The sequence below is a fragment of the Pristiophorus japonicus genome, chromosome 1 (genome assembly GCF_044704955.1).
Source record: "Pristiophorus japonicus isolate sPriJap1 chromosome 1, sPriJap1.hap1, whole genome shotgun sequence".
NCBI lineage: Eukaryota > Metazoa > Chordata > Chondrichthyes > Pristiophoridae > Pristiophorus > Pristiophorus japonicus.
In genome coordinates this window covers 519890017-519908642 of record NC_091977.1, presented here as the reverse complement: position 1 = coordinate 519908642, position 18626 = coordinate 519890017, and the positions used below count along the sequence as shown (strand labels likewise).

General features: G+C 44.2%; 1 protein-coding gene across 1 annotated transcript in view; it reads left to right on the top strand.

Moving 5' to 3' along the window:
- LOC139260488 (piezo-type mechanosensitive ion channel component 2-like) overlaps positions 1-18626 on the top strand; it is an 851737-nt gene that overhangs the window by 190260 nt on the left and 642851 nt on the right. The window lies entirely within an intron of this gene.

The window sequence follows — 18626 nt, the reverse complement described above, 5'->3', positions numbered from 1 at the left end:
GTGGTTGTTGCAGGCCAATCATCTCAGCCCTAAGGCATCACTGCAGGAGTTATTCAGGGCAGTGTCCCAGGCCCAATCACCTTCAGCTGCTTCATGAAGGGCAGCGGGGAACACCACCAACTGCAAAGTTCCTCTCCAAGTCCCACACCGCCCTGACTTGGAAATATATTACCATTCGTTCATCGTCGCTGGGTCAAAATCCTGGAACTGCCTCTCTAACAGCGCTGTGGGAGTACTTTCACCACACGGACTGCAACGGTTCAAGAAGGTGGCTCAAGAGCAATTAGGGATGGGCAATAATTGCTGGCCCACATCTCATGAACGAATAAAAACAAATTCCATGAAAAGACAGGCTTCCCATAGCAACACGTTTAATTTGGAGAAAGTGAGTTTAGTCAAAGGAGAAGTTGTTCAATGTGAGATCAATTTCAGCCAGGCGGAGAGGGTAGTGTTGGATGAGGACTGGTTGGGCCTCTGTTTAAGGAAGAAACTGAGTGCTCTCAGGCCGTCCTGGTGGGTGATGGAGGTGTAGAGGGATTGGACGTCCATAGTGAAAAGGAGATGGTTGGGATCAGGAAATTGGAAACTGTTAAAGTGGCGGAGGGCTTCGCAAGAGTCACGAATGTTGATGGGAAGAGACTGGACAAGTGGAGAAAAAATAAATCGGGATAGGAATAAATCAGTTCCTTGGGGCAAGAACAGGCTGAAACGATAGGTCTACCAAGACAGTCCTGTTTGTGGATCTTGGGAAGGAGGTAGAAGCGGGCTGTGCGGGATTGGGAGACTATGGGCTTGAACTTGGTGGCCTTACCGCCCTCCTCCGCCGAGTTTTTTCAGCGGTCTCCCCTCGGTGCCAGTTTCCACTAGGTCTCCCGCCGGCGGGAGGGGAGGACCGCTGGGAATTGCCCGCTGACGGCTGCTGGCGCGCAAGGTGCGTAAGTAGCCTTCCGCCCGCAGAGCTGGCAGATTCCTCCGGGCGGGAGTCGGCGGCAGCAGGGGGAAGGACCGCCGCATAGAGGTGGGTCTAACCCTAACGGTAAGTATGAGGACCTGCAAAAAACAGTTAGTGAACTTTTATTATTTTTTTCAACGATTTGTGTGAAAGGGGTCCCCTGAGGGTTTTCCAGTGGGTTTTTTTTGTGTAAGTTTTTCTATTATGTGCTACACCCTCTCTGGGCCCATCTCAATCCTCGGTGGCACTTTGGTGAGGATTGCAATTGGGAGCTCTCGCCCGCTGCCGCCCAGATTCATGGCATAAGTCCCTTTTTTGCCGTCGGGCGGTCTTTCAAGGACTTTTTAACGAACCCCCACCCAAAGTACCATCAGATATCTTGACGGTCCTTTGGGTGGCACTTGGGCAGAACTTAGCTTCCATCAAGTTCGGGTCCTATGAGTGTGACAGCCATTGAGGGAAAATCTCCAGAGGAGATGTGATCAGTGACAGTCTTGGAAACAATGGCTTGATATTCGGTAATGCCCTGAAATATCCTGAGCATAGACTTTGCAACCTGCACTATTATGACAAGAACAATTTGTGTTGGAATCTCAAAAAGCACTGCACAAAGGACCACATGTACACTGAGTATGGATTAATGTGACGCAGTCTCAACCTATCCACCGTGCTGAGTTCCTGTAGCTGAGTATAACTGTATTGTGTAGCTGCACCAAGTGGAAGCCAATGCTTTGCCACAGAGCAGAAATTTCAGAGTTAAAGTTACATCCTTGTGGTCAGCTTTATTTGAAAGCTTGGGGTGAAGTCACCCTCTTTGCTACACTTATGGGATGAAATTGCCTTTTTTTATAGCCCCATTAGTGCCTCCGCGGGGCGCTAATGAGCAGAATGAGGTTATCGCCCGGGGGAAGGGGTCAATAGCGCCTCTGGGGAAATTGCCCCGGAGGTTTGGGGGGCGTTATGCCTTTAGCACCGCGCCCCATGCTTTGCGCCCCGGATTGGTGCACGCACGGCGATAACGTCATCGCGGTGTGAGCTGACATCCTCACACTGCACGGCGCCGACTTCTTTGTGCCGCACGGGGGGGTGGGGGGGGGGGTTGGGGTGCGAGGATGGCGCCGGCCGATGTCACAGCAGCTTCGCGGGTCACGGACATCGGCCGCTGGGGCTCCCCTTAAAGGGGAGGCTGCTTGCGCCGTGGGCCGCCACATTTTTCCGTCGGTTGATTCTTCTGTCGGCCCGATAGTGGCGGCCCGCGCCTCAACCGTGCTGCCACCCTGCAGCCCGGCACTCTGTCGTGGGTGCATCTGTGTAGCGCTGACTTTGCCATGTGGGTTGCTCGGCTCCGAAGCATGCGCTGGACTCAGCGCCGTTCTACGGCCCCGGAACGCCCCTCCACGGACACAATGCGCCTCCAATAGCGCTCCGCCTCCATTAGGGGCAGAAGAGCGTTGGGGGTGGAACTTCTGGGCTGGGCGATAAATGTCATTGGTGTTGGGGACTGGGGAGTCCAAGAGAGCAGATCTATTAAACATGGATTTGTTGCATTTTCAGTGACTAATAGTTTTAACCCAGGTCTTACTGTTCTGTTTCAGTGGTTTAATTTTGCATATATTTATTACTTAAATTCCTGCTGGAGAAATCGCTTGCTTTTCTAACTGATCTAAAAGCTTGAATAGAAAAATATTGACTCGTAAAATAATTTTGCTTGCTACACTGCTGAATGTGAGTAATATTGTTCATCCAAACTACCATGTTTGAATGAATCTCAACTAAATCTTTTGAAATGGATAATGAGTCTGTTCCATCATAGATAGGGATAAAAATGGTACAACAAAAGGTCATGCCTATAAAATCTGTAGTTAAAGAACAAGGTTAGATGACAGAAGTATTAGAGTTATCACCCTCTGGAACAAACTTGAGAGACATGTGGCAAGTATTAGGTGGCTACAGTCCTTCAAAATTGAACTTGGTAAGTTATACAGAATTGCATTGAAATTACAACAGGAAAACAGATCATTCAGCCCAAGCAGTCTAAGTTTATATTTATTCTCCACACGAACAGTAGTCCTAATCTCATTCCCCTGCCCTATTTCCAAATCTTTGTATCCCCCTTTTTTTATCAGCCACCTACCTAACCTTAAATGTTAATGTGCTCTCCACTTCCATCACTAACTCTGGCAGTGCATTCCACAGCTTCTCAACCTTCTGTGCAATACAATTTCTCCCGCTCTGCCTCCTAAATCTCTTACATTTAATCTGATATCTATGTCCTCTTGTACTTTTGAGAGAAGAAGACATTGCCAGTTACAGGGAGCGAGCGATTAGTTAGCTTAGATTATCCCTCATCATAGGCAGTCCCTTGGAATTGAGGAGGACCTGCTTCCACTCCCAAAGTGAGTTCTTTGATGGCTGAACAGTCCGATACGAGAGCCACAGACCCTGTTGCAGGTGGGACAGACATTCGTCGGGGGAAAGGGGTCGGTAGGGCTGGTTTGCTGCGCGCTCCTTCCGCTGATGGGTGATGGGTGATGCGTGATGGGAAACCATGTTCTCCTGGAGCAACTTGATTCCTTTAGGAAGTTGGGGAGGAATTAACCTAATTTGGTCACAAGGGTTTCTTTTCTCTTTTCTTGCCTCTTCCAGAAGACAGAATTATTGGGAGATGAAGGGATGGTGTGCAAGGCAAACAGATCTACTGGTCTTTTCTCTCCCTTCATTTCATATATTCATACATTCACATCTGACTGCATTACCTGGAAGCAGGGACATAGGCAACAAATTTAAAATTGCATATAATTCTGAATGGCACCCTTTTCAACCCACACATTGCCGGCACAGTCACGATGGGCCGAATGGTCTCCTTCTGTGCTATATCATTCTATGATTCTAGGCATCCAGTTCCTTGCATTCCCCATCTCCTCTCCCTCTCTGATTCTCTCATGAAGGAAATGTGCTTCTTTATTGTGGCTAATCACATATTTTCTGTTCAGCGTTTTGAATTTCATAAAGCCATTGCACATTTGGATGGACGCAAAATGTCACACTAAAGAGCTGCGTGCAGCTCAGCTTGGTTACCAATGCAATGAATGCTCATTCCATATTATAAACTGCAATTATAGTCAAGGTATGCTGGGCCTTACCAGGTTCAAGGGCTAAACTTTTGGCTTCATTGTCGGCGATTTTTTTCGGCGGTACAGCTGTTTTTCCGCCCGGCGAAAGTTTCCACGTAAGTTTTTTCCTTCTGGACACGGCCAAACCACACATATGCAACGGCAAGAACAACTGCCAGGGCGTAAGTTTGGCCTCAACCGCCGCCGTCCAGATCGCCGCGAGAACCGCCCTGTAAAAGCTGCTTAAACAGGGCGGCAAAGAAAGGTAAGTTAAAGGTTCTTTATTTATTTATTTTTTATTTTAAAATGGCGATTAGGGTTAAAACTGTCTTGGGAATGCTTTGTACGTTTTTATTTTATTTTTATTAAATTTTTAGTTTTAGACTCCCCCCTCCCCTAGGCCCATCCGCAGCCTCGGACTAAATTTTAGTATTTACTGTCCATTCCGGTAACGACCGCCCATGTTGCTAATTTTCCACTTAACCGCCAAGAAAATCGCCGAAAATGAGTGTGCAACGGCCATTTACTGGCCGGGCGATTAGCTTTACTTACTTTAAACATAAAAATGAAAATTCTTGGCAGCTTTTCTCGCCGAACGTTAGCTGTTCCTCTCAGTGGGCAGTCGGGCGTTGAGGGCCTTTAGGGAAAGTCTAGCCCCAAATATTTTTTTAAATTTGACATTCAAATGGTGATCATCTGTACCACACACACCCGTAAATTCAGGAAGTCAGAAAATTCTACAAGAGTTCAATTGCCTTGCGAGAGTAGAGAAGTAAAAGACTTATATGAGATCCAGGGAATATGCGAGCAGTTAAAGCAAGATAGCTCAGTTGGTGAGTGGGAGCATGAAAACCTGACAAAGCTTCAGTGATCGAGGTGTCTGGTGGAAGGCAGATTAACACTAGGATTGCAGACCATCCTGATGGAGGAATCCCCATCCCAAGCACCAACGCATTCGTTCCCCATCCTGGAAAGGGCTGCTAGACCATTCTACATTACCAACACCTACTGTGAGAAAGAAAATGTGAGCTGAGGTTAAGGTCTGAAGTGGTTAAAGTCAATATTGAAGCCAGACGGCTGCGAAATGCCAAGTAGATGGATGAGGTGCTGTTCCTTGAGCTTCACTGGAACACTGTATCAGGCCAAGGGCAGAGAGGCCAGAGTGGGAGAAGGATGGAAAATTAAACTGTGGACAGAAGAGAGAAGTTCAACAAAGTGATCACCCAATCTATATTTGGTCTGCCTGATGTAGAGGAGACCGTATTCTCTGGATTTCCTGTGTCTTTTATTTTTCTAACTTCTCTATCATGCCACCTTTTGTCTTACACCTTTATCATTTCCGTCAGTTAACCTTCTCTTGTTCTGCACCCAATCTCATCAAGTCCTGCTCACCCATCACCCCTGTGCTCGCTGACCTACATTGGCTTCCAGTTAAGCAACACCTCGATTTCAAAATTCTCATCCTTATTTTCAAATCCCTCCATGGCCTTGCCCCTCCCTATGTCTGTAATCTCCTCCAGCCCTGCAACCCCCTGAGATGTCTGTGCTCCTCTAATTCTGCCCTTTTGAGCATCCCTGATTATAATCGTTCAACCATTGGTGGCTGTGGCTTCTGTTGCCTAGGCCCCAAGTTCTGGAACTCCCTGTCGAAACCTCTCCACCTCTCTACCTCTCTTTCCTCCTTCAAGATGCTCCTTAAAACATACATCTTTGACCAAGCTTTTGGTCACCTGCGCTAATTTATACTTATGTGGCTCGGTGTCAAATTTTAAAAATCTCATAATACTCCTGTGAAGTGCTACGTTAAAGGCACTATATAAATACAAGTTGTTGTTGTATATACTTTCAGTCCCAGAGATAGAGCACTTTCTCTGCTGCTATGGATGCTGGGTAAAGAGCCCTCCATTCCACAAAAGCCACTTTTTTTTCACAAAACCCGTTGCCTCTTTGCGCTGACCTGCATGTCCAGTGTTTTAAGGACTTGGTGAATTGAAGGCTGTTTGTAGTTCATAATTTGTGAGTGTGGTTTCAGGATGACTCTTGTTAATTTTACCGTGCAAAATATTTGGATCTCTCAATAAGTGTCCGTTTTTTGGGAGTGTCCATTTATAAACGTTTCTCTGTACCTCTTTGACTGATATTCACCATCCCCATGCAAAAAGAATGCAGAGATATCCTGTATAAAAAAAAATTGTTAACATTCTACAAAAATGGCACAGTGGTTATTGAATATGCAGCTAATTATTTTTATAGTTATTTTTATAATCCCAATCCCCCTACCTCTCCACCCAAAGTACAGTACCAGCTACAGCAGACATGTGCGGAGGAGGCAGAAAGGGTAAATGCAACAGTGTCCAGCATTCACAGGAATTGGAAAGATATCAGAAAAAAGATTTAAGAAAACAAAAAACAAAATGCTGCAGGCACTGGTGTCTGAAACAAAAACACTGGAGACACTCAGCAAGTCACGCAACATTTGTAAAATGATATTTCAGTAAAATAACCACTATGCTACCGTACTGTTGAAAACATAAAGTTATGGTGAGTTAAACCCCTCAATAGCACACCAACAACATTTTCTTTGTGCTTTATTGTGCTAATGAACTAAACTAAAAATGTACACACAGTTCTTAATATTCTCTTGGGATTTTTAAAAATCAGTCGACTTTAATCCACAGGACAGCTTAGTTTTACAAATTTAACAATGCCATAGGATGACTTGAAATACCAACTTCCTATTTTATAAGCTATTTGTAAGAACTGGCTAGTTGCTGGCAATGCCGGTATTGTGAGTTTGTTCTTGTATATGCATTTATCCAGAAATATCTGTGTTACAAAATGTGCCCACAGGCTGTTCCAGAAGTCAATGCAATTCTAATACTTCAGAAATTAACAAGTGATGTGATTGCAAGGAATCACAGCAGCCTATCCCTTAATCGAACGCGTCAAGCCCCATTTTCTTTTATTAGCGATATTGCCAGTGTTACAATTAATTTTTTTAAAAGGTATTAGATGAGGCTGGGAAGACCAATTGGCTGAGACAATGGTCTCAGTCATCGGCTTTTACCTCTGGTTCAGATCCAACATTGAGAAAAGACGTGAAAACTTTCTCTCATTGACAGCTGTTTCGGATCTTAAGTGAACTCAGTTTTAGCAGTCCCAATCCAATTCTCACTTGAATTGAATCCACATTGCAACACTGCTTAAATTCATCACCTAACGCTCAGCTCTGAAAGGACTAGGCTTGGAAGAGTACAGCAAGCACATAATTGCTGATTGCTGATAAACGCATAGTTAATTTGCCAAGAAATGTTATGCTTAACAAGGACTTCTGAATAAAAAATCACTGAGTGGGAATGGCACATTGTAATTCTACACCCTGGAATCGAACTCTGCTTTGATCAGGTGTCCAGACTCAATAGGAGATGGAGCCAATGTTTTTCTGAGATTGATCTGGAGGCCATGCTACGGGGACAGTAGAGGGAATCAAAAGTTTCACGAGTAGCTGACCTCAGAGTTCTACTCAGCAATACTAAGATGTATTTTCTGGTCAGCAAGGTCGGTGACACAGGAACAGAGCAGATTCGAGGAGACCACGAAATCTGGTTCAGAGTCATGCAGCCAGATTGGCACCTCCCTTGTGCCAAGCATAATTTTCTGGAATGACTTTGAGACCAGCTTAAAGTGGTCTCACTAAAAATGTAAAAATGGAGTAATAGTTTCAATATAAATATTATAAACTGTTTAAAGAAAGTCTAAAGTGATTTTCTGTCTGTTTAGGATGGGATTGGGCTGGGTGTAACCTTCACCCATCTGGAGTTGGATCTTTGAACAATGGAGCTCTTAAAGCTTCTGAAACATTTTGTCCTTCTGTTGTCAGTTTTATAGCACATTCTAATGCTGGCTTCTGTTGTTAATTTAAGTGAGCGGTTTTATGGAAACATTTTTCATTTTTTTACATTTGGAGATTATTTTTCTTTATGTAGAACTTGATAATGGCCAGATATTTTCTGTTTGTTCACCAGAAAATACTTGAAGCATTTACCTCGAAACATCAACCGACTAACTTTTATTTCTCAACATGTGCTACCTGACCTGCTGTGTATTGCCTGTGGAGGTTTTGTTTCCTAATATTTGTAAACCAATCTGGAAACTGGATTCAAGAGAAACTCCTCACACAACCCCAATTGTGTGCTCAATAATTCATCCTAGTCGTCCAATGTTTCTGGTGGTGTCCCATCTCTGTAGGCCTGCTCGGGGTACAAGAGATGTCATGAGCCATATGTGGAGGAGAGTAGCCCTTCTACCCTACCAGCCATCTTCTGATGTTGTGAGATTGGTGGAGTAGTAGGAAGATGGTTGATTGCATGATTCTGTTAAAATCGTCGCTCTTGGCTTGGCACTTTGAGGCATAAGATGCAAAAGCAAAGTGGTACAGTTGAACTTTGTTGGACAGGCTCGAGGGGCTGAATGGCCTACTCCTGTTCCTATGTTTCTATGTTGCACAAGAACTTAGTTAGGTCGCAGTTGAAGCACAGTGTGCATCCCATTATTGGAAGGATACATAGGAAATTACAGCACAGAAGGAGGCCATTCGGCCCATCGTGTCCGTGCCGGCTGACAAAGAGCCTAATCTCACTTTCCATACAAACCTATTGAAAGAGGTGCAGTGTAGATTGTTACCAGTGATGTAAAGTTACAATTTTGAAGCAGGAACTTCTGGCTTTTCTCTTTAAAGCGGAGAAGTCTTAGCTGGGGACCTGATGGGACCCTTCAGGATTATAAAAGTTATGGTTACATCAGTGGAGATGGATTGTATCTACTGGTCACCAAGAATAACAAGAGGACACAGATGTAAGAATTCATGGGAAATTTATTTACACGGAGAGAGGAAGATTACAACACGGGTTTCTCTGGCACAAACCTATGTTGAAGTAGAGCCCATAAACTATTTTAAAAGTGAGTTAGATAGTATGCAAAAAGAAAAATATTCAAAAATTTGAGAAGCATGTCAGACATTGGAATTAGACTATTAGCTCATATGGAGAAAAATACCAGTGCAGACTTGATGGGCCACATAGTTCTGTTTCTGTGCTGTAACATTCCAGGGTTACATAAAAACCCAAGCAATTACATACTGCCATATTTGCTTGAGTGGTTAATATATTTGTATAGAATCACCCATTTTAATAAAGCATTTATTTGAAGGCATCTGTTAAAAAAATAGTGAACCAAATAATTCCATATGTTTCTGTGTTAATATTGCACAACATAATTTCTTGTCTAGAATAAATGATGTATATTTTTTCCTAACTAACCAGTTGAGGATCCTCTGATGGGTAGAGAGTATGATCTATAGTAATATTGGAATGTCTGTAGGTCCAAAAGTAGCCCTCATAAAACATGTTAGAAGCCTTGCTGAGCACCTGCAGGACAGAGATTATTGTAACACAGGAAAGCCTTCTAGCTCAAAGGAAGGAACATGGCCAAACATGTTCTCCTCATTCCTGGCAGATCGGAAAATTTCAATGTGGCTAGGCTGAAAGAATTCAGTTATAAGGCTGTTGTAGTGATTCGCGGCACAATTCTGATTAAGACCTGCAAGAAAAAGAAAAACCATCATAATTTCCAAATGCAGAGATCTTTCAGAATTGAAAAACCTAATCCTTGAAATGACTTTGTGGATACCGGCATAGGAATGCTAGCATTATCTTAACTTAAGCTACCACTGACAAATCGACAGACATGTGAAGATCAGTCGGTTCATCAAACCCATGATGGTGGGACCACTTCCTCCCTCCCTGTCCTCTTTTCCCCATCCCGTCCCACCCCCACACCCACCCCCCACAGTCCTGTAATCTCCTGGGGGAGGCAAAAAAAACACCAGAGAAAAAATAGTGGAGAAAGGATGGCACTTTCAAAGAGTCGGCAAAGATACAATGACTTGCTTTTGTGTTGTATCATGCTTTGATTCTATGAAATGTTTTAGATGTTTTCTAATTAATACCCCACAACGGAATTCCCAGGTAGAATTTTCCCTTAACGTCCTTTGAACTTGAATATTTAACTAATAGCGAGTGTTATTTCCAACACTGAAAATGTTAATGCAACCTGCTCTGTGTTATGTTGATTGAGGGATAAATATTGGCCAGGATATCGGGGATAAATCCTCTGCTCTTCTTCAAAATAGTACTATGGGATCTTTTACATCCACTTGAGAGAGCAGACAGGGCCTCGGTTAATCGTCTCATCCGAAAGACGGTACGTCTGACAGTGCAGCGCTCTCTCAGCACTGCACTGGAGTATCAGCTTACCACCATTGGATTTGGTGTGTGTCCATGCTGTGGGCAGGAAGATGGTGGGAATTCACTCGCAAATTTCACGGTGGGTTAAAGAACCCCAATAGAGAGTCTCAATTTTTCAGAGAAAAAAAATCCATAGTCTCTGAACACTTGGCATTGAACTAAGGATAGAGGGGGTAGGGGAAGGTGGTTGTAGGAAGTGATTTGTTATTGGGAAAATGGGGAAAAGTCCTTACCCTCCAGAATCATATTGGAGTAATTGGGAAGACTTATTTTTTTATTCATTCATGGGAGGATTGTGGGCATCGCTGGCAGGGCCAGCATTTATTGCCCATCCCTAATTGCCCTTGAGAAGGTGTTGATGAGCCGCCTTCTTGAACCGCTGCAGTCCATATGGTGAAGATACTCCCACACTGCTGCGACGGAGGAAGTTCGAGGATTTTGACCCAGTGATGATGAAGGAATGCTGATATACTTCCAAGTCAAGATGATGTGTAACTTGGAGGGGAATTTGCAGGTGATGGTGTTCCCACGCGTATGCTGCCTTGGTCCCTCTAAGTGGTAGAGGTCGTGGATTTGGGAAGTGCTGCCAAAGAAGCCTTGGCAACGTGTTGCTGCCGTGCATCTTGTAGATGGTACACACTTCAGCCACGGTGTGCTGGTGGTGGAGGGAGTGAACGTTTAAAGTGGTGGATGGTGTGCCAATCAAGTGGGCTGCTTTGTCCCAGATGGCATGCAGTAAGATGCAATAGAAGAATTGTACTTAGTCCAGTTATAATAAAGTTAAAAAGAGAAAGCAATTACAATGAGAATGTATGCCTAGCATGTTTTTTTAATCTTAAATGCTTAGTTTAAAAGAAGCCACAAATCTTCAGTCCAGAATAATTAAAGGCATTTCCACAGAGTGTTGTCTGAAGCAGACCAGCTAGCTAAATATTTGTGAATGCCATGGGCAACTGGGGACGGGCAATAAATGCCAGTCTTGCCAACGATGCCCCTATCCCAAGAATTAATATTTTAATAGTGTGTAGACCCTTGCAAATGTAGATCCATTCATTGTTATTCAACCAACAGACAGGTGCCATCTCGTTTATTTAAAGCTTGTTTTCCTCCTGGTGAACAGAATAAGTTGTGATAAATGAGAAAGAGTAAAAATAAAGAAGATAGATATGAGTTCAGAATTTTCACAAAAAAGAACTTATGTAAATCAGCCAGCATCTTGTGGCGAGGGAGAGATACCCAGTGAATTGCAACTTGCCGTAAGTTGCTGGCTGATTTGCTCTGTTCCCCATTAGCTTCGCAAAAATGGCATCTCGCCCTGAACCTCCCCGTGATTTTCATGAAGTTGCTGCATTTGCCCATTAAACTCACCATGGAAAGTTAAGTCAAGTAATTAACAGTGTAAGTACCCGTTTAACATTGTGATAATTGTTAATGACTGTCAATCAACCACTCCTGCCCAGTGAACAATTGAAAGTGTGGAGTCTCATTCCTTCAGATTGTGACTAGTTATTAGAGATTTTAAAATGTTCAAGTTCTTATTTTTTCTTGCTTTTCCTTTCTCTCTCTTTTTTTCTCTCGATCCTAGTCCGTTCTTTCATTCCATCTTTCTCTACCTGATTACCTACTCTAATTCACCCACCTTCTTAGACGTTCCTCTGTTTATTTCTCAATCCTTTAATCTCATTGGTTAAGGAGTTTGTCCCGTTGTTCACCAAGGTCCCAGATGCCCTGTGTGCAGATACTTTGGGGGCTGAAGGGTGCAGGAACAATTCTAACTAACTAACTAACTAACAGGTACGCCCCGAAATGCCCCCGATCCAGCCAAATCTGGGGCATAAATGTACTTTTAGTGTAGTAAGCTTAGGATGCACATTGGAATTTGTTAAGCTTAAGTTATGCTTCAATAATAAAAGCAGAAAATGCTGGAAATACCTCAGCAAGTCAGGCAGCACCTGTGGAGAGAGAAACAGAGGGATTTTTGCTTCCGGTAATTTTGTGGCGGTAATGGCGGCCTGGCAGTAAAGTTTGCGCCGGGAACAGTTTGCGCCTCGTCAGCAACACAGTTCAACAGCTGGGCCCTGAGTGTGGAGTGGAGCGCTAAGGGAAGCATTACACACCTCTCTTAGGGCACTAGGCCGGCTGAGCAAGCGAAAATCCCAAGCTAAACAGCTGGCCCCGGAGCACCTCAAGAAAGATCTGGGGTGAAAAAAATAAACCTGGAAAAAACCCACCAAAAACATTCCCACGCCACCACAACATGAATCGCAAAAAAGAGAAAAAGATAAACAATCACACTTACCTGAGGTCGACATTACTTACCTTCATTGCGGCCGCTGCAGTTCGGAATGCCTGCTTCCACAGGCGATCCCAGCACGGTGCTCTACGGGGCACTACGGGTCGGGCGGCAGCCAAAATTCGAACCGGTGTCGCAACCGGGGCGTTGCACACCAGCTCGCCACTTCCAGGCGGTAATGCTCCACGCCCCCAGCGGGATTTTCCAGCGGGATGCTGGAAGCTGGCCGTCTGCCTGGAAGTGCTTACTGCTGCTATTGCTGCCCCTCCGGGGCACTAACAGAGATAACAAAAGGCCGAAAATCCGGTCCTGTTTCTCTCTCCACAGATGCTGCCTGACCTGCTGAGTATTTGCAGCATTTTCTGTTGTTAGTTCACATTTCCAGCAGTCGCAGTATTTTGCTTTTCAATTTATGCTTCCTCCGTTTAACAGAACAAACTTGAAGGTGTAAGAAGGGGAAATAAATAAACTGATTCAAATTAATTTAAACAATTTTTATAAACCTCAGACAGTACATTGAAAAACAAAACCAAACTAAAACTGAAATTTAAATCATTTTCAACATGAACATTCATTAATAACTGAAAATAATGCCGTTCTCTCTATGAAACTTGGATAGTGTTTGCCACACCAAAGGGGAGATACTGCTCACTAATTATTATAACCTTACCTTCTTTAAATTAATTGAGTACAAATTAGAACTTTTCATATAATTCAAAAAAGTAAGTAAAATGGCACTCTGAATTACTGACCTGTGGCAGGTGGCTCACCCCCTGTCCCCTCAAAGCTTCCCCGTCATCGACTTCTCTCAATTCTGGTATCATCCAAATGAATATTTTTTGTATTTTACCCAGTGCCTCTATATCCTATTTATTATATGGAGAATAGAGCTGTTCATAATATTCCAAGTGTGGTCTAACCAAAGTTCTATGCAAGCTTAACATAACCTCTCTGCTTTTCAATGCTGTCCCTCTAGAAATGAACCACAGTGCTTGGCTGGGTATTTCTATGGCCTTATTTACCCTCATCTCTTCTTTCAGTGATTTTGAGGCTGGAATTTTGCCGGTGCTCAGTGGATGGAATTAAATGTGAATTGATTGACAGCAGGTCGGGAACCTGCTGTCAAATCGTGCACAGTTGCCTTTCCTGAGCAGCCCCGACCAGCAGCAGCGGGGCAGCCAAATTAAATGATTAGTGGCTTGTATTTGACAGCTCGCCCACAGGTTTCATGCTGTTGCTAGACCATGTCTGTGAACCTGAGGCAGGAGGTCAGTGGACATTGAATCAGCTGATGACTTGACAGCTTCAAATGACAAGTAAAAGCTCCTACCTTACAGAAATATCTTCCCTCAACCACAAGCTCTTCCTCACTTCATTTCCACAACAGATTCACTATGCTGCAAGTCATTACACAAGTCTCCATCTAGTCTGATCTCATTACCTCTCTCACCATTGACAGATTGCTTCTGTCATCTTTACTTCACCTGCCATCTATTCTATCAGCATGGGTGCTGTTATGTATATAAATCTGTAAATACCATATCTAACCACCAGAGGGATTATCCTCTGGAGTTCCTTGGGAGCACCTGTATATAAGGAGGCCTCACATGCTGGAGAGGCACTCTGAGATCTGTAATACAGGACTACAGTCACACTCACTTTAAGCTTGCAGTATCTCGTCTGACTGTTTATTCAAGACATAACAGGTACCCCTTATTTCCTCATAATCCCACCATAATCAGCCCCAACACCAGCAGCACCAGGAACACCAGCAGCACCAACAACAGCACCAAACTTCTCCGCAATCAATTGATGCTGCACAGGACAAATGGCATCGGCACCCGACCATATTGCTGCCCAGGAGGCCAGGGATGGCCTCACCATGGCCAGATGTACTTCACTTCACGCTACACACCCTGGCTGCCACATGACGCGCCAGGTTGACACCGCCCTACACCAACACCATAAAGCATCCCTACAATGCCCAAGTCATTCCGTTCACACTCATGACCATTGTAGGAATACCCTTATGTCTCACCATTCACTGCTACTCACTAAGCCACTTTCAAAGGTGCGCACAATCTGTTGAAGAATGCAAAGTGTTGAAAATAAAGGTTTCAATATTTAACACTGCATTAACAGAAACTTTAAATGGATATTGCATAAAACATCCAAGTGCCTACCCTTGTATGATGTTAGTTGGTACAATTGCACTAGAATGAGGGTGAATGTGAGGAGTGGCTAGTGAGGTGGGGATGTGATGATATAAATAGAGAGAGAGGGAAGGTTGGTGGTCCAAGGTAAGTTGGTGTGAGTAAGGATGTACAGAAGTAGGGCAGTGAAGGCAGAGTGATGGCGATGTGGAGAGGCACAGCACGATGAGGTTGAGTGTGGCTTTATACTAACATTCCGTGATCTACTGAGATCATTGCAACGTTTGCAGCACTGCACTATGGTCCTCATGACACATCTGTGCCTGTGCCCTCCTCTGCAATGTGCAACCAAGCTGCGATGATCTCCTAGGGAGGTCTCTTCCACCCGTGGGAAGGGAAGAGGACTTCCCTGCGGGCTGTGACTCTCTCCATAAGAATATGATGAGAGTCATGGGAGAGCCTGGGTGCAACCCTGTGCCTCTGTGCAGTGCTTGTCAGTGTTTGTCGCACCTCAATGCTGTAGAATACTGACAGAACTACTGTTAAAATAAAGATGGCCATCGTCCCTTTAAGGAAACCAGCTGATGATGCATCATCAAGTGATGTCACCAGACCCGCTTCCTTTACTTGGCCGGGAAACAAGCTGGGCAGGCTTAACGAGCCCCATTCAGGGATATTCATTATGGACAATGGGCTGGAGCCAGCAGCAGGGTCAGGAGTATCTGTACCCAAAATCATTTTGCTCCTCTGGCCCATTCTTATTATCCAATTATTCAAGCAATATGTGGCCTCCATATTCTTCCTACTAAAATGCACCACCTCACACTTGCACAGTCAAACAACCATCATCCAGCATTACTAGTTGATGGGACAAGCAACAGAAAGTTTAATGTTTAAAATAATACAGTAGGCACCTGAGAGAAAAGAAACGAGAGACTTTCCATTAAATATCATCTTTAAGGTTGTTCAGAGAAAAGCGAAATAGAGAACATTGGATAATGATATATGGCGCTTTAAGCTACAGCAACCACTTCCTGATGCTTGTCCCACCGCAACCCCCCCACCCCCCAACCCCCAGTCCCCCAGTGCAAGCTCCAAAGCATAGAAAGCAACATCTCTAAGAACACAGCAAAAAATATTTAAGCGATCCTGCTAATGAAACTGCATGGGGATCAGCGATGGCTCAGACTGGAGGTGGGGTGAGACGCGGTAATCCCTTCTGGTGGTTGGAGGAGAATCCCAGGCTTACTTTCGAAGCCGAGGCTGAGATTCTTTCGGGTTGGGGGAGGGGGGGGGAATGGGGGGGCTAGGATGCGCGGACTGCGGCAAACTATGGTTCCGGACTAAGGGGCCGAAATTTGCTAGTTTAACATCACCGTTAGCGCAAGAGAGGGGCGCCAAGGGGCCGCTGAACACTTATCGTCTGAGCGCCGTGCTGTCAGCTCGTGCCGCAAACATCAGTGAAGGTTTAGCGTTGGCGCTGACCGTTTGCGCCGCGCTCGCTAGCCCCGCCCACTCGGTGACATCACCAAGTGTGCAATGCCCCCGTGGTTGCGTGTTTAGAAAATTTACTCTTCCGCCTGCGGTAGCGCCTGGCGCTGAGACCGGCAGGGGAAAGCAGTCGGTCCAGCGACGATCCCGGGGCGACATTGTCCAGTGTGCAAGTTAGGTGCTGAATTCTCAGTTTTTAAAACCTCTATTTATTTGTTGCAGTAGTGTGGATGTGTGGGTGAAGTTGTTTGAACTTTTCACAAGGATTTTCTTTTTAGCATCTGTCGGCGCCCTAGCGCCCAAAGATTGAGACGGCCTCCTGTACTATCGCTCCATTAGCGCCCTAAGAGGAGTGTGGAATGCTTCTCCCAGCGCTCCACTCTACTCTTTGGGCGATACAACTGAATATCGCACTTTGAGGCGGTAGACATCGCCTGGCGTTAAATGCAGTGCCCCAGCGCCGTCACCATCTCAAAGCAGGCCATAACGAATTTCCACCCCCAACACTTTGGAGAGGAGAGGGAGAATAAAAAAACACCTGGCAAATTATTTTCTCCTGGCTTCGTGCTATATAGTGTGTGTATTGCCCCTGAACATTAGTAATACCATATTACCATCAGAGAAACCATTGACTCATAGGTGTTGCATAAAATAGTCACAAGCCACACAATTGAAATGTTTCTTTCGATGTTCTTATGCCAGAAAATGTGCACAGAATGTGTATAGTTTACACTCATTAATAAAGATCCTATTATTACAGGCTAATCCCTCTCGTAAGTGTCAGCTCAGATCAAGACAGGAACTGTATGCTGTTTCACCTGCTATTATGTCTGTGCTTCAGCAACTGTTTCTGTCACTTAGCCATATGTCATCCATCAAATATTTAGAATGTACTGTACTCATTTCAAAAGCCTTTTAAAGCCAAGGCAAACATGATGTTTGAAAAAGAGAGTGGGGCTTGAAGCTCCCTTGTGATCCAACATGAAAGCCCCTGGCTCTTACTGAATATTTCAGTCCATCGGTCAAGATGACAGAAGAATCACCCAGTGTGCCGTGAGCAGAAATGAGTGTATCGGTGTACAGATATTCAGGAGAAAAATAATGCATTTACTGTGTCATTAAAGCCTTTGGGATAACTCAAAGGTGCAGTATGATCTTTAACGGAGATACAGGCAGGCTCGTATGGTAAGTCACAACAGTTTGCAGACTTTCGCTAATATATACGCAGACAATAGAAAGATTCCAATTACAATGATGATTAAAAAAATCATTAACCTTTTATCTCTCGGTATGACGAAGAGCAGAAACATTTATTGCAATTTCCAAGGAAACATAGACTTGCATTCTTGGACAGGAAAATTTATCAGTGGGTGTTTGTCATAGAGAATATGCTGAGGCGTGTAAGGATTTGCAGAAGCTTTTTATCCCCGTATGCAGTGTCTTTGATTGGCAAAAGCAGTAACAGAGAGGAGAGTTGAAATGAGCTTGCTCTGGACAGGATGATTTTAACATGTGCACTCTTGCTCACTTTGCTCTTTTAAAAGGACATTGAATGGCATACTACCTTGAGCCACCACCAAGACATAAACGCATAGCTAATAAAATAATTCTTTTTGGGGTACGGTGGCACAGTGGTTATGTTCCTGCACTTATAATCCAGAGAACACAAGTTCAAATCCCACCGTGGATATCTGGAAATAATAAAGAGCTTGTACCAGTAATAACTGACCATGAAGCTGTCAGATTGTTGTATAAGAACCAAATTGATTCACTGATGTCCTTTAGAGAAGGAAACCTGCTGCCCTGACCTGGTCTAGCCTACATGTGACTCCAGTCCCACATCCATGTGCTTCACAGTATCGTAGAAATTTACAGCACAGGAGGAGGCCATTCGACCCATTGAAAGAACAGTCAGGCTTAGTCTCACATTCCTGCTTTTTGTCTGGAACCCTGTCATTTTCACATACTCAAGTACTTGGCCAACTCCCTTTTAAAATTGTTTATGGAATTATCTTCCACCATTTTTTCAGGTAGACCATTCCAGATTATGATAACTCACTGAGTGAAAAGAAAATTGGCCACATTTCCCCATTTCCCCTCTAGATCTTTTGCCAATGATTTTAAATCTATGACCTTTAGTTATTGACCCACTCAACAAGAGAGAATAATTTTTCTCTATCTACTCTATCAAAATCTCTCATCATTTTGAAGACCCCTATTAGGTCACCTCTTAAACTTACAAAAGTAAAATAGTGCGGATGCTGGCATCGGAAATAAAAACAGAAAATGCTGGAAATACTCAGCTGGTCAGGCAGCATC